The sequence below is a fragment of the Amblyomma americanum genome, chromosome 7 (assembly GCF_052857255.1).
Source record: "Amblyomma americanum isolate KBUSLIRL-KWMA chromosome 7, ASM5285725v1, whole genome shotgun sequence".
Lineage (NCBI taxonomy): Eukaryota > Metazoa > Arthropoda > Arachnida > Ixodida > Ixodidae > Amblyomma > Amblyomma americanum.
In genome coordinates this window covers 6,184,949-6,201,293 of record NC_135503.1, presented here as the reverse complement: position 1 = coordinate 6,201,293, position 16,345 = coordinate 6,184,949, and the positions used below count along the sequence as shown (strand labels likewise).

The window sequence follows — 16,345 nt, the reverse complement described above, 5'->3', positions numbered from 1 at the left end:
TGAGAAGATGGAACCCGCAGGGAAACGCATTGTTTCCTTGAGGAAACAATAGGAATGAAAACAAACTCCGAAGCAAAGGAAGCCCAGGCGTGTTGAATCCAAAGGTTGCCGCGTTAGCGTTTAACGCCGGCCCCGATGGCTTGTGTACAAACAACACATGAGAAACAAAGCGAGGGGTAGAAAATGAACAGAAAGGTAAGAAAAAGGTCGAAAAATTTGAAAGGAGAGCAAAATGAGAGCGTAGGGGGAAAGGAATCGTGCGCGAGGTTCTCGCAAAGTGCCGAAAAACAGGGCTGGGTGCAGCTTGTTATCGGCGCCGCCGGTCGGACGCTTCGAGCGGAACCGGAAATGAGGACTCGGAACCAGAGGCCCTTTGTTTGAACGGCGCAAGCCGCGCTCTTTGTTGCCATTGCGCCTGTGTATGTAGTTGTTCGAGCTTCCAGGTTCCTCTAGACCGGGGCCTGTGCTGCTGTTCCGTGCACTTGCGGCTGCCCAGAGTTTGTCTCATCTGCACGAGCGGGGCCAAAAAGCGCTGATGCTGAGGGCGCTCAGCTCCGGAAAACAATGAACAGGCAAGCGGTCGGCACCCTGGAACAAAGTCTACACTTGCTTGTCGCGGAGGCGCGCAGGGAGTGAACGAGAGGACGGTCGAAAACATAGCTTGCTGGAGTCGATTGCAAACTGGGGCACCCTCCGTGGCGTCCACCCGCGCCGGGACTTTTAATGATCTGAGTGTAGAGCGAGCGCCGCCGGCACTTCGTGTTTCAGTTCTCTTGTGTTTCTAAACGGACTCGTGGTTGACAGGCGCAAGACAGCGTCATCGCGCGCCTGGACACGAAACGTGTCTCCCCGGTTTCCGTTCCGTGTGAGGTGCGTAGTTATATACGTCCAAGCAGTGGATGCGGCTAGGAGGAGGAACGTCAGCAATTAAAGCTGCCTGCGAAGAGTTCAATCATGGTTTCTAATCATAAACATTCAGAGGGCAGAATCTTACGGTTTCAGGCTTAATTAATTCAATATTCTTCAGATGGCAACAAAATTTGAACAAGTATCAATCGATTCGAGCACTCGAACCCCCGGGGGTAATATTAAGAGACAGCAGACGGCGACGTGGGAAATGGCGCAAGGTGAAGTGCTTGCCCTGGCACTGCTGGGGGTTAAACTGATATCATCTCCATTATTTTTATGTCGAAACATGTGATAATAATGCCATCAGTGCGTCCTGATAACACCATGCCGCAAAGGAGGTCGCACCTCGCGGAGGGGGAACAGTTGGCGCGAAATAAGTACCACAATAAGGCTTGCAACATAATTGCCAAACCTTCTTAGCTTTCTCAGCAATCTATATTGTGCCATTCGACATAATGGAATGTAGGTATTCCACCACTTGTTGAGCCTGCGCCAAATCATGGCCATTCCCAAACCCTTTCACATGTCAAACTCTTGTCATATGTCAAGAGAATATTGTTAACCACACCAACTTAGCAGTTCACATAAATGTTTTTGTGTTTTACGCCGTAGCCTTGTCTCTTATCGGTGGTGCATTTTCCAACGCGTGCGCATAAACAACCCAGCTTACAAGGCGTCGGAAATACCAGTGAAACATCGTGCTTGTTTGCCACTCGTTTTAGATTGTGTGCTGTCTTTTGAACACAATAAACCATGACCTGGTGGTTTCCACTGTTTTTTCAGTACTTAGTTTCTTAGTTCTTCAACACAAGATCGGAAACTGCCAGCACAGCCTCATCTGGAAAAGCGGCTTCCTTCGACCATAAAACCTACAAATCGAAGCTGGTATGCTCGGCGTCTTGTAACCTGGATAGCTTATGCGCACGCACTGAAAAAAAAAGCACCAAAGCGGAACATGACTGCGGCGTAAAACACAAAAACATTAACATGCAGTGCAAAGCTGGTATGGTTTATCAAATTCTTTTGATACGTGGCAAGGCCTACGTATAGGGCAAACGGGCAGCTGAATCAATATACGCGTTCGCGAGCATGCATTGTAAATTGACAGCCAGGCGCTGTATAGCCTGCCGGCGTATTGCTTGCTACACAAATGAAAGCCTCTCCTAAAAGATGTTAAGGTTCTAAGCAGTGGCCAAACCGAAAACGCACGTGAACTTCTCGGACCTTATGTCAGGAAGAAAGGCGCAGACTGCCTCAGCGACACGTCAATCGGGCTTTACAATAGTGAAGCATGTTTCTTCGAAACTTCGCCGATGTGAATTCTTTCCTATCTGCATTTCTGTTCGTTACCAGAGACCCCTCCGATCCGGCGCTGACAGTGTACAGTCAGAGACAAAAGTCTCTGGACCGCGTGTTCCTTAAACGAAGTCGAAAGCTCTACTATTATTCAGCGGCTGGTGATCACACTTGCGGCGGTGCAAGTCAAAATTTTATTCTTTCGCTTCCACGTGTGTGGTCTACAACCGGCGGTTTATTAATGCCGCTATGGGCCTCGTTTACGGAAGGCACGTGCAGAGACTTTTGTCCCCGACAGTACGTCCAACTGTGTGCGCCTCCAATAAACTCCAGTTGTAAGTTTTCGCCCGTTCCGTCTTATTCTCTCTTTTGCACGTCTGTGTTGCGCAACTCATCTACATGTAACCGATATGCAACCGATATGAGTGAATTCACCCAGCAACGCATCCCGCTGACTATTACTTACAGCTCTCTGAGCCCCTACTGAGCCTTATAAATTAGAATGCTTTTAGGACATGCCAAAGCGAGAGCCTCTAATGTGGTGTGACGTAATGACTGCCCTCCAAGGCAACGTCCGGAGAGAGGTTTCGAGCTTTTTTTTCGGTTAATTCGCCTGACTATCTCCATTTGGTCGCAAACAAGGTGTAAAACATTCAGGAGTCAACATAAACAATAAATAACTTATAAAGGGTGGTAATTTGGGCCTGTTGGTTCATCGCAGAAGAGGAAAATATGCAGTGCAAGAAACGCATGGACGACAGAAGAAAGACAAACACAGGCGCTGAATAAATAACTTAATATTACTTTTCGCATGTTCAACAGTAAATAGTCATCTATCAAATGCGGCATCCTAATTCTGATTTTTACTTGCTCTAGGGACTAATTATGATGCGAAATGTTACACACAAATGCTCCCAAAAGGCGTTTCAGAGAAGATAAAATTAACATCGAGAAATTAAAGCAGTTGTTTTTGTAATGCTACTCTTTTTCTCCGCATTTGTAAAAATACTTGCAATCAGTGACTATACCTACGATCCATTTATTAGCGCTCTATTGATAATGTTTTGTATGTATATGCGACTGAATGCCCCTCTGAATGATTGTGGCCCTCAAGTTTCTATTTATATGTAGTGGCAGAGGTGTTTGCTGTTTTATCTTGATATTAGGTGCCTTTCTGTAAATAATGTGTTCATGCTGTGCTTTTGTAAAAGAGATGAGGGCGAGCCAAGCTGCATAACAGCAGCCTTTTCTCTAATCTCCTCACGAACAGCACATGGAAATCATCTTTATCATAATCACTATCATCCTCAGCCTGACTACCCCCTGCCGGAGAAAGGCCTCGCTCCCATATCTCTCCAATTAACTCTGTCCTGTGCCAGCTGCGGCCACCGTATCCCGCAGTCTTCTTAAGCTCATACACCCACGACACATGAAAATAAACAAATTCAGACTCGGAGAAGTGAATTTGGGCAGAATGTGTCAGATGTAACAGCGACAGCAAGAAAAGAGAAACATCTCTCTCTCTCTCTTATGAGCAATGAAATATTGAGCAGGCTGCTTGCACCGCTGCAAGGCCGATTTCTGTAAGTGAAGAGGTCTTTAAAAAATTCATAAATACGCCCCGGATCAAACGGAATAGATGACAGGCTAATGATGCTTCTTTCAGTCAGGCTGTGGCTAGCGGTGAACAATAAAACTGAAGAGAGAGGCAGTTGTGTGCCTTGCTTCCTTTTCGTTTCGAGTTTGTTGTCTTCCGATCACAATGCCCTTACTAGAGCTCTGTAGCCGTTGCAATCGGGAATCAAAAATTAGGGAGAGTTAGAAGACGTCGAGATGTCGCAGTAAGCGCAATGCAGGTGATGACGGTAAAGAACGGGCTGAAGAAAGCTACACACGATAAAGACAAAATGAATGTTCTGTAAATGATGCTGATGCTGACGATTGCGCATGTTACCCGTTCATTTGAGCACAGAAGCAGAGCGGCATAGTGCTTTCAGGTGATAGAACCATGGCATTGTCGATGCGTATTCGGTGGCATTTCCAACTCCGCGGCTTCCCCTCGCCGTCTGCATCACCGCAGGAGCTTTCGGTGCACTCAAGGGGCGCGCAACCTCGTTAGGTATATAGTGTTTATATTCACGCGTTCATTTCGGGGTAAACAGAGCGTGTTCAGCATGTGTCCCGCGTTATACGCCCGAGGAAGCGGGGGCGTTTTGTTGTCGAAGGGGACGCTGCATGTTTGCCCAGCGGTCGTGCGCGCCGCTCTCTCCTCATTAGAGCGGTGGCGCATTCTGCTGCACATCGCACGTGAGCGGGCTGGGATGGAGGGGGCGGGAAGATGCAGCGCTTGATTCGCGCCGAAGCCTCGGCCCCCCGCTCCTTCTGAGTGTTGATGGAAGGGCGACAACGTCATTTCCACGCTCCGAGGACCGTGTTCGTTTGCGTTCCACTTGTCGGCGAAGATTTAGACACGCTGTGCGCAGGGGCTGCTTGAGGCCGTCATCGCAGGCACGAGCAAGCCAGGTTGGAAGACGAGTCGATTCGTACAATCTGAGGACGCTGCTAAATTTAAGTAGGCGAGCAATTTTCGGTAGAGTGCGTTTTTTTGTGCCTTTTTTGTACATTGATCATGGGAAATTTTGGCACAAGTATCTTATTTATTTGTTTACATTGTACAGCTCACCGCACAACTTTAGAAACACGCAAACATTAATAGAAATTAAGAAGGAAGCCAAATTTTCGCTCGAAATTGATGTGCGATTCTGCACCGCCATCCCAGTGCGCCTTTAAATATTCAGGAGACTCCACTTGCAGGCTTTAATATCACAGCCCTTCCCCAACCACGCTTCCCAGTGCACATCCTTTGAAGGTTTTTGATTGCAGGATCTTCGATGAAGATAAGAGAACATATATAACGACGAAAAATATTCTTAATTATCAATAGCAGGGCAACTCAGAGTTCCAAATTTGACGCGTTTGTCGTACTTTACTTAGCACAATTAAATGCACTTACCTGCAGGCGTGTGGCGGTCGGTGTCCAAACGTGAAGATGGGGGAGTCTGCACCGACGCCGGAAGCGCTGGAAGAAAAACAACAGCAACAAAAAAAATTATTTTAGAGGAGGTACACCATATATGAAAAAAAAATGGCAGTGGCTTAACTTGGCTAACCCTGGAATTCAGCTAAAACCAAGCACGCTTGGTAAGCGACTGAGGCTGTCCATGGCAACTCAGCTATACGCTCGCGAAAGCCGTTCTATATATAACAACACGACCACGTGGCTATTCGTGGTATCACATGGTCTTACGACACCCCTATCGGATGTCATCGCATGGCTTCACACCACCCCACCGGATGTTTTTAAGGCCGACCTAAAGGTCATCAAAAGTCAAAGATCAAAGGACAGAGATCATGAATCAAGGTCAGGGGGTCAAGATTTTGACACCATAACTGTAACCACATACTGTCATACACGGCTAACGCGGTTGAGCTGAAGGTCTTTCAAGGTAATTCTCCGGCCTACGCGACGACTGCTTTACCTAGCGTAGTGAAGCTTTTTGCTTCATGACTGAAAACATCACTTGAAAACACCGTGTACAGTGTTCTTGCTACGCCAAGTGCAACAACTACTATGTAGAGATTGCAAAACATTCACAATAAGCGCTTTTCCTTGCCGAATTTTTACTACTTTGATTTATTCCAACCATGCCATGATAAAATTTTATTCCCATTCATATATACCCCTGTCATTTATTCCCCATCCCATTATATGTTCCCATCATAGAACGAAAGCACATGTGGTCTCTTATAAGTAATAATATATTGATCGCTTTATGACATTTCGCAGGCTGCCTGCGCTACTGTGAGGCCGATTTCTGGAACTGAATCAGAAGCATTCAAATTTGCGGGCGACTGAGATTTAGGCTACGAAATGAAATCAAGGAAGTCACTAGGAAATAGTTGTGCGACTGGCGCTCGGTAGCTCATTGGAGGTCAATAGGACAGGCCTTTTTCGGGCAGTAGACTTAACCAAACCAATAATGATTATAGCGGCCTGATCAAAAATGAGCAGGCCTAACCTGCTGTACCGAACCTAACTTAAGGATACGAGAGAAAGGTGACGCAAGGGTAACATTTCGCTACAAAGTCTTCAGCGTCCTTGAGAGTGTTGAGCTACGTCCTGAATAGCCACTCCCGATAGTCACGGTCATTTTAGGGGCCGTCAGACTTGTGCAGAGAGCGTTTTGAGATGGCAATGTCCTCGGCATCTCATGGTCATCATCCCTGCCAAAGTATAGAACTTCATCATTAAACTACCGTTTATTGACTTAGTTGATTTCTAGACATTATTTCTGAAGAGAGCAGAGGTCTCTCCACCATTGGGAAGCCTAATTAGTTTCGAAGGACTTTTCGCTAATTGCGATGCTTTTTCCCGGCCTCTTATACAGTCTCCAGCCCCTCCGAACTTCCATTAGCGCTGAACCAGGCCTTTCACTCACCGTGCCACTCAGTGCCTGCGCACCTGTGCTCCGTGACATCAATCGTCTTTCACGGGGCAAACTCTAAACGAGACTTCAAACTACGAAGGTGTTCCGACCTTCCTTAGCCACAACCTGTGGCTAATAATTGAAAACCTTAGGATGGAAACCAACTGTGCAGTGCAACTATTTGAGCGCAGGTCGGGCTCATGGTGAAAGGAAGTTTTTTCCTCATTTGGAATATTTTGTACCCCCCCCCCCCCTAATTATAAGTTTTCGTTTGCACTCATGAGTTAGCTGCCAGTTGCACTGCTTCTATCAATGAGGTTTTCTCCCCGCCAGTTTTTTTTTGTCAATTTTTTTTCAGGTGTCTTATATGGCTTCTGATATTTAACACGTTATTTAGCGAGTTCTTAGCAACTTCAGAGAGCCTTCTTGACTGGGGTCATATATTTGGCATGATGTAGATAAATGTGCTGGGAAATACAATTTTCGTTGGCATCTATTATTCTGAGCGTGTGCTTGGTTTGCTCAAGTTTTGTCTTCTAAATAGTCGCATTCTATCTCCATGTTTTTTTGTGTTTTTCACGCAGCTCAGCTGTATTCTTTGCATTTATTTACCAGCCTCACACTTGCGTCCCCTGAGCTACATCGTACGTACGTTACTGTCATTTGTGCTTTAGTTTGAAAGTCACCTTCTTCAAACACACAACAGTTATGCAGGCAAGCACGCTTCACAGGCAGTTCAAGAGCTCTGGAGGTCAAGGTTCGCTTCTACCAGCCGCGGTAGGAATGCTTCTACCAACCGCGATTAAGATCGTTGTTTTGCTCTTTTCTTCACGCCGTTTTTTTTGTGCAGCAGACGTCTGTATAACTGACTTCACAGTATTCCCTCCTGAACGGGGAAGTACATAGCAGTACATTTCGTTGGCACCTTGGGACGCCAGCCATGCTACGGCCATCCCTTATGAAGTAAGGCGCCGATGATCAGCCATGTGCTTTATTTTTAATGTTTGTTGCAGTGAGAACACGCTGCAGTGAGAACACGATAGAGGTAGCTGCTAATGCCAGTCATCCCGCGCCGAACCTGTCGACCACCGCAATGATAAGAACCGTGAACACACTGCAAATATTACTGTGAGGCTTGTGCTTCGCGTGGCTGTTATAGAAAGCGATTAAAAACTGTTGTGCATTCCACATCGACCGATAGTTCGCACGGCGTATAATTACAACATTTAAACCTGTATAGTCCACCCGCCAAATGTGTAGTAGAGGTTGCGGTATAAACAAAAGAGACTAATGTTGGGTTCAATTAAGAGGCTAGAATTTCTGTTTCATTTTAGTATTTTGCTTAATAAGGTAGCTTGGCAATTAGCGAATTATGCACAAATAAGCACAGTGTGTGAATAGGGTGGATAGCTGAAGTAACTGCTGCACTCTTCACAGTATACCGCAGCAGTGAAGTGACGAAGGAGAGGGTTCCTTGCACTGTCTGCCTTTTCGAGCCACCCACCTCCTTCCTTCTTAGTTTACAACCACAGAAAAGCCGCAGCTGTTCAAAGCATCTGGGAAGAAACCTCTTCAAAGGAGGCGTGCAGCATAATACACGCGCGTGCACTCAGCACACGAACACTCATTACACGATCCAGGCGGACCCAACGCCGCGAATGGCACAAGCACTCCCCACTCGTCTGGCCTGCTCCACGGTGTCAAACAATGCCGGCGCCAGGATGGGAGCAGTGAGTGTGAGTCTCCGGGAATGCAAGAACCTCCGTTTTCTTCAGTCCCGAGTCTTTCTCTGCGTGATTCTCTTGCCTCTCGTTCTTTCTGTTTTCGTGGTTTCGATCTGCTTCTACCGACTCGGCGTCCCTCGGCACTTGGGGAATCATTTTGCTTTTCTGCCCTTTTTTGACCTCTTTTTTGGGCCAATGTTTAGCTGCTCCGAGTAGATTCTGCGACTCTACTTGCTGCAGAGCATGGGTGCGTGTCGTATGCGTGCCATGACTGCGTTGGTGGACAGGTCTCACTTAAGGGGTTTTCTCAAGCGCAAGTAATGTTTCTCTCAAACTAATGCCCTCAGCAGCGTTGGCAGTTGTCGCGAATGAGTTCAGAAGAAAGCAGCAGCGATGGCAACGTTTCACGCGTGTGCCGTCGTTTGTGGCTAATCGCGCAATTTCAGCTCACTTCCCTGGCCTTTTGAAAAGCGAACAAATTAGCTTTCCTCTGAAGCATGTTGTCGCACACGTGCAACACTGTCGAGTATGTCAGCTTCGTGCGTCTTCGCACGGGGAAAGCCTTTGTTGCTATCATAATTTGCAAATAAACGGTAAACACTCACATTCCGTTTAAGACATATTGGAGACGGTTATGGCACCTCTCAGAGCTTAAAGCCGTAGTGGAATCTTGACAGTGAGGAGAACCTTCTCATTACACTGTGTACGTGGAACGCTTCTTGTATTGTGAGACTTATTGAACTGCTAAGGTTAGATTGAGTTTTTACGTGCGCAAATTGTTTTAGAAACCATTTCGCGCACGGAAGATGAAATCGACAGCGGCGTACTGGTTTTACGCATGCGCAGGTAGAAGCAAAAGCTCGTGTGCTAGTTTTGAACAGTTCGTTTTTTTAGCCGCGATAATTAACAACTAGCGCTAATAGCAATAGTGAACTTCTGTTCACACGAGAACAAAGAAACTAAAAAAAGTCGAACTCTGGTTTATTACGACACAGTGTCGTTAAGCTGAAATCATAAAGCTGGACCAGGTTAGGCTTTAGTTTTGCACGAGCCTTAACGATGCGACACTCGCAGTCTCCGTCGCTCTATTTGCGAGTCTGTCTTTTATGTATATTTTTTTGGAGCCTTGCTTTGGCTTTAACTTTCTTTCCGTGTCAGTTTGTTTCGCAAGCAAGCCGGGTGCTTAAACGCAGCGATGAGTGGCGCCCAAGTGTATTCAACGAGCGAGACTCCCGGATTTCTTTCTCATTTTGGATTGACTTTCTTTTCTTTTTTCCTTTGTTTCTTGTGGCGCTGGGTAGCGGCGTGTGCAAACGGACAGATAACTTTCGACGCGTCCCCCGAGGGCGCCATTTTCTCGCTTCCAACCACCGTCCGGTGCTACCGAGTTTGCTGCGAACTTGCTCAACGTTCTGAGCAGCGAACAGCAATTGCTGGGAATCAGAAGCGTGACAGGGCTGTTTATGGCAGTTTCGTACAGTTGGGGAAAAGTTTTAGGGACACCGAAATAAAAAAAAAAGCCTGTCCATCCTTCCGGCATCCTCAGACTTATGTATTCTGGTGTTGCTGGATTCCTGTCCCCAGCGCCATGTGCAAAACAGCGCGCATATATTCTTTTTTCACTTATCGCTCCAGAAGTTCGCCGTCGAAGTTGAGCTTATTTTGAGCGTCACAGAACTAACCTCTCGACTATTTAAATACTAATGCCACTCAATATTGCGTCTTAGCTTGTAAACTTCGTATAAATAATTGCGCAAATTGTTCAACACTGTCAGTATGGCAGGGCACAATACAATGAATCCACCACTGTCATTTTTTCTAGAGAGAAATATTGTCTGGCCAGGGCTATTAAAGAGAGTTACAATGAATGAATGAATGAATGAATGAATGAATGACATGCGAAAATTTGTAGCATGACAGTGCCTGCAATTACTCAACGGTCATAAAAGCAAGGCTTAATGCCGCACGTTCTCGCATGCGAAAAAAAGAAAAACGACATGACCGTGTTGTGTTTCTTAGGAATAATTTACGCCGAGGAGATATAAAAGATAGCGATGCGCAAAGCTGCATTACGCGACAAGACGCCATGCAGTTTCAGACCCCAGAAACTTTTCTCACACGTACGCCAACCACATGATTACAGGCAGAGCAGTGAAAGCGCTTATTTCACCGTTGTTCTTTTCAAGGCAGACGCACATCTCCCTGCCCATTCGTCGCAGCACGCAAGCAGTTCTAGCATGTTGTCAGCGGCGGCGCGTGTTCGATGCAGCACATGGGATAGCGATGCGACAAGTTTGGCAAAGTTGCGCCCATTTATACTAAGTTGGGACGACCAGAGAGAACGACGCTGAATAAAGAGGAAGCGAGAAAGAATAAAGACAGGCTACGTGCGAGAATCATGTTCGCTCCGAAGTTATGCGCTCAAGCGCTGCTGTTTCCGCCACTTGTGCTGCTGCCGTGGGTCGACATTTCGCGCGCCATGTTGCTCGGGGTACACGCCGCTCGCACGGCTGCACCCGAGCCTGTCCGCGAGGTAAACAGACCGAGGACGGTTGTAATATAAGACTCAGCAATCCTGCTGCTCCTTGATTCTACGTTTCGCGCTTGGCTTTCTGTCGTGTTTGTTTTCACTGTGGGCTACTGCTGACCAGGAAGGAAAGATGGCTGCCGGAAATGTGTTTTCCTGGTAGGATCTGTTTCCTGCAGCCCCCCCCTCTCTCTCTCTCTCTCTCTCTCTCTCTCTCTCCATATATATATATATATATATATATATATATATATATATATATATATATATATATATATATATATATATATATATATATATATATTCTTGGCAGTGTTCGCGCTCTTGATACTTTTGCTCTGGTCAGCCTATGTGATCGCTTACTGCGACGCATGCTACGAATCTCGACAGCATAGATCTTCTTTACTATCCAAGGAAATTATGGCTGCACTCTGGAAAAAGAAAACAGCTCGAGAAAAGGGGGAGGAGGGAGTGAATCCAGAATTACCTTTCGCTGTACTGAGACGATCCGCATGGACGGTAATGTTCCTATGTAGAACAGAATTGGCTATGCACGCCTGTACGTTGCATCAGTGAGTAGCTGGTATGCTTAAGTACATGGGTTTTCATGACCAGTATCAATAACGCTTTATGTACTCATTATTCTCGGCGCTCTTCATGACGATAAGCAAGATGTATTTTTTTTATTATAGACGAGCATCTAGCTTCAGCGTAAGTTATGGCAGCACTTCCTCGCATCAGAATTCTAGAAGTACTACTTACTGGGCGAGTTGGTTCATGGTTTTAAATTGACAACATATTGCGCTAACACACAATACAGACACAGGAGACGAGGCTGACGGGACTAGCGCATCATTACTGATCTCTTATGGTTGTCCTGTTTCACCAAATATTTAACAGTTGACCAAAAGGCTGCCGCATGACCCACACTTCACCTTTCTACCGCAAAGAGTGAGGCCAGTGCAGCTCTTAAACACGCACCGACTCGTAGTAACAGGGAGCAGAAATCCCGTGAATTCGAAAAAGAGTGCCACGTCTTGTTTTGTTGTCTGCCGGAACAGAATCACAATATTTTACAAAAGGGACAGGCGTCAGAAACGACTCACTCACATGCATCTTGCGGCAATAAATGTGAAACAAAAATAAAAATGCACGCTTTGCCATGCCTACGCTATTCGCACTAAATAGGGCGCGAGCGTGCGTAAGCGGAAGCCGCCAATATCCTGGAGAATACGGCACAACCTGGCGTAACGAAAGCCTAACCAATTTCCTCACGACTGATGCGGCAGCGCAGGCGGATTAGGCGCCGGTAACAAAGCTTGCTGTGGGCGAGAAACCGGAGGTGCTGCCGCAAAGAAAAGCGTCGACCACAAGTTGCACGGACAGCTCAGCACTTCAGCTGCCGAGGTGGCTGAGGGAAAAGAAGGAGCGAGACAGAGAGAAGTAATGGAGAGCTCAGTTTAGGCAGACGGAGGACCCGGTAAAGCCGCTGCGCAGCGAAACTGGGCGCCGTGTTATGCGCCCCGGGGCGTTACCGTAATCGCGAAGAACACCTTGTTGTGTCTGTCGGAACAACAGAGCCAGGGCTAGCACAGCGGTAGAGGTAGAATAGAGGCAGAGTGCATACAACGTCTGCAGTGCGCGGGATGGGCTCTACTCGGAGCTGGCATTTTCCTCCGTCAGACCGACGACGCATGCGGAGCCACGTTCGTCTGTCTGTGCACACGGGCGCGGTTAATTGCTTCTGCCTGGGATTCGCACTTCGGTAATTCTAGACGCTTCACCGACTTAACGTCTTTACGCTCGCTGGGCGGCCGCCTCCGCCACGTCTGGGGCGCCGAATAAGAGATGACGGCGCAGCGCTTCTGGAGGCAGTTTCGCGAGGAAATGCGTCAGTGGGCGGCGTCTGAATTACCTCCGATGCATTTCGGTTAGCCCCCGGACAGCCCTTCCTACGCGCACCGCTGTACTTACTCCGCAGCCAAGGGAGTCGTTGTCTGTCGCTGCAGGCAGAACACTAAAAGTGAAGAGAGGAACTGCGCAAGATTTCTTTTTAGCTAAGTAGTCGCATAATAATGAGCAGAATTTTTATTCCCGAATGGGCTCAGAACTAAGCTACTAGACCATTACTGTAGCCGAGTAATACTTTTTGACGAGCTAGTTGGTTCATGATATTTGAAAAACAACTGTGCGTTTCTATCTTCCTTCGTCTTCGTCACTTAAGCGCACAGCTGTTTTTCAGAGATTATTTTAGTCATTCATTTAGAAAAGAAATGGAAAGGAAAGAGGGCGGTGTCTATTTAAATTGAGTTGCTTTGATAAAATACTGCGACAGTATAGAGCTATGCATAATTCGACTCAGAAATAAGAAGTGATATCAACTTGTTAATCATCACATGGCATGAACCCCGAAAGGGAAAGCAAAATCTTGCCTAGGCTCACACGCACACGTACGTACCCAGCCTCCTTCCCATTTCCTCCTCCTTCCACCCTCTCATAGACACGAAGAGGTTCAATAAAAGCAAGGTAGTTAACTAATAATTATTCGCATATTTTCGTTAAGTAGAAGAAGCTCCGGTTTGATACCGTGCGTTCGGGAGGCTGCATAAAGTAAAAATGTGTAAACTTTTTTTTGGAGGAAAAAAACGGCGCAGTAAATGTCGAACATCTAGGTGGACACCTTAACCGGGCCTTAGGGGAAGGAATAAAGGAGGGAGTGAGAGAAGAAAGGAAGAGGTGCTGTAGGGAAGGACTCCGGAATAATTTCGACCACCTGGGGATCTTCTTTTTCATCATCATCATCAGCCCGACTACACTCACTGCAGGATAAAGGCCTCTCTTATGTCTCTCCAATTAACCCTGTCCTTTGCCAGCTCCATCCACCCTTTGCCTGCCAACTTCTTCATCCCATCCGCCCACCTAACTTTCTGCCGCACCCTGCTACGCTTACTTTTTCTTGGAATCCACTCCGTTACCCTTAAGGACCAGCGGTTCTCTTGCCTTCGCATCACATGCCCTGCCCAAGCCCATTACTTCCTCTTGATTTCGACTAGGATGTCATCCACCTGGGTTCGTTCAATCGCCCACTCTGCCCGCTTCCGGTCTCTTAACGTTACACCTTTCATTTTCCTTTCCATTTCTCACTGCGTTGTGCTTAACTTAAGCTGAAACCTTTTCGTTAGCCTCGTAAGATACAGCTGTTGTACACTTTTCTCTTGAGGGATATTGGTAAAATGCCATTCATGGTCTGAGAGATTCTGCCACATGCGCTCCACCTTATTCTTATCCTTCTTGTTACTTCCCTCTCATTATCCGGATCAGCTGTCACTACCTGCCCTAAATAGATATATTCTTTTACCACTTCCAGAACCTCGCTGCCAATCGTGAACTGTTGTTCCCTTGCTAGGGTGTTGAACATTACCTTGGTTTTCTGCATGTTAATTTTTAGACCCAGCTTTCTGCTCTGCCTGTCTAACTCACTGATCATGCTTTGCAGTTTATTCCCTGAGTGACTCAGCAAGGTAATCTCATCAGCAAATCGCAGATTACTTAGGTATTCTTCATTTACTCTTATCCCAACTGTTCCCAATTCAGGCTCCAGTATACCTCCTGTAAACTGGCGGCGAATAGCATTGGCGAGATCGTGTCTCCTTGCCTGGCGCCCTTCCCTATTGCAATTTTATTGCTGACTTTATGGAGGACTATGGTAGCTGTGCAGTTGCTATATATATCTTCCAGTATTTTGACATAAGGCTCTTCTACACGCTGATTACGTAGTGCCTGTATGACTGCTGAGGTTTTCACCGAGTCGAATGCTTTCTCGTAATCAATGAAGGCTATATATAGGGGTTGGTTATATTCTGTGCATTTCTCTATCCACTGATCTATAGTGTGAATATGATCTATTGTGTAATATCTTTTACGAACGCCTGCCCGATCATTTGGTTGATTAAAGTCTAAGGTTGCCCTGACTCTATTAGCGATTACCTTAATAAATACCTTGTAGGCAACGGATGGCAAGCTGATCGGTGTGTAGTTTTTCAAGTCCTTGGCGTTTCCTTTCTTGTGAAGTAAGATAAGGTTTGCATTCTTCCAAGCTTATTTAAGGCGCATTGATATTGCACAACACACGGGCGCCTTTTGCGTGGCGCATCCATTGTAGCCCGGCCGCCGTGGCGCTGCATGAAGTCACAAAACGGTTAATGGACAAGAACCGGAAACCAAATTCAGTGCGGGGTCGAGACGCAGACACGCGTGCGCAAGCACAAACATGATACGATGAAATTAGGCGGCGCCGCAGGCTGTTGCGAAAGCCCGATTACCTCAAAAAGCAGGGCTCACTTTTGAAGCCCCGCTTGTGCCATCGCTAGCGGAACCTTCTGGGTTTGAAAGCGAGCGGCTGCCAAGTCTGTCAACTGCAGTGGAGAGCATACGTCTTTCAGAGAAGGGCAGTCGCAAGAAACAGGCCTCAGTGTCTCGTCACACTCTGAGGCGTCAAACGCAGTGCAGTTAGCAACTAGTAGTTCATAGGATAGCAAGGCGTTAAAGGGAAGGCTCGGTAACCCGATATGAAAGTAATAGTTAATAGCTTATCTAGGAAAGAAAGTGGGTGGCACGTCCTGATGGAGCATGCCCACCCCCCTCCCCCCACAGCATGACAACGTGGTGAAAGGCGCGCTTTAAAAAAAATAACTAAAATGAAGGAGTTGGAGCGACCGTTATAAAAGCACAAATCAGAGGTGACGACAACCCGAGCGGATAATAGGTACAAGGGTTAGTAGCCTTCGACTCATCAATCTGCATTTCCTAAATCCACCAGGTATAGGGTCCCCTCAGAAACACTCGGGCATCGGAGGAGGTATTTCTCGTCTTCGTTCTATTCTTGCGACGGCGCATGAATCCATGGCAACGGTCAGCGATCCGTGCTGCCGGCTCGGCCCCCTAAGCTCTGGGCTAAAGCGCTCTAAATACTCGCATTTGTCAGGGCGCACTCCTTTTCTGTTCTTCGCTCTTCTTTTCTTTTCTCCTTCGCAGTGAGGGCAATGAAACTGCGAGAGTTAGAAAAAAAAAAACAATAGCGAAGGGATGACTCCCGCTCGGTTCGCTCAATAAGATGCTCTTGTTTTAGACTTCTCCTGATCTCCGCACTTTCTCCAGAGTTCACGGGAGTACGGAGTCGTCGAGGAGGCCAGCAAAAATGCGGGTTTTTCTGCATGCTGCGTTTGAGCTCAGTGCTTTCTTGCGGGTAACAAGACATCCAGAAACGAATACTTTTCCCTCAAAATCGCTGTGTGCCCAGAAGGAGCTCGTAAATCGCAACGCTCATTTATTTTTCGTTTAAGTGGGTTTCTTCAACCGAATATTCCTGCTCCAACATCGTTCAGTTAAACGCACCGTCACAA

The 16,345-nt window shown here is 46.8% G+C and overlaps 1 protein-coding gene across 1 annotated transcript in view; it reads right to left on the bottom strand.

Moving 5' to 3' along the window:
- The window catches only part of LOC144098332 (potassium voltage-gated channel protein Shaw-like), a 182,234-nt gene that overhangs the window by 115,883 nt on the left and 50,006 nt on the right, over positions 1-16,345 (bottom strand). The window contains exon 2 of the mRNA XM_077630890.1: positions 5,219-5,284. The gene's annotated coding sequence lies outside the window, so the exon portion shown is untranslated. The remainder of the gene's footprint in view (positions 1-5,218; positions 5,285-16,345) is intronic.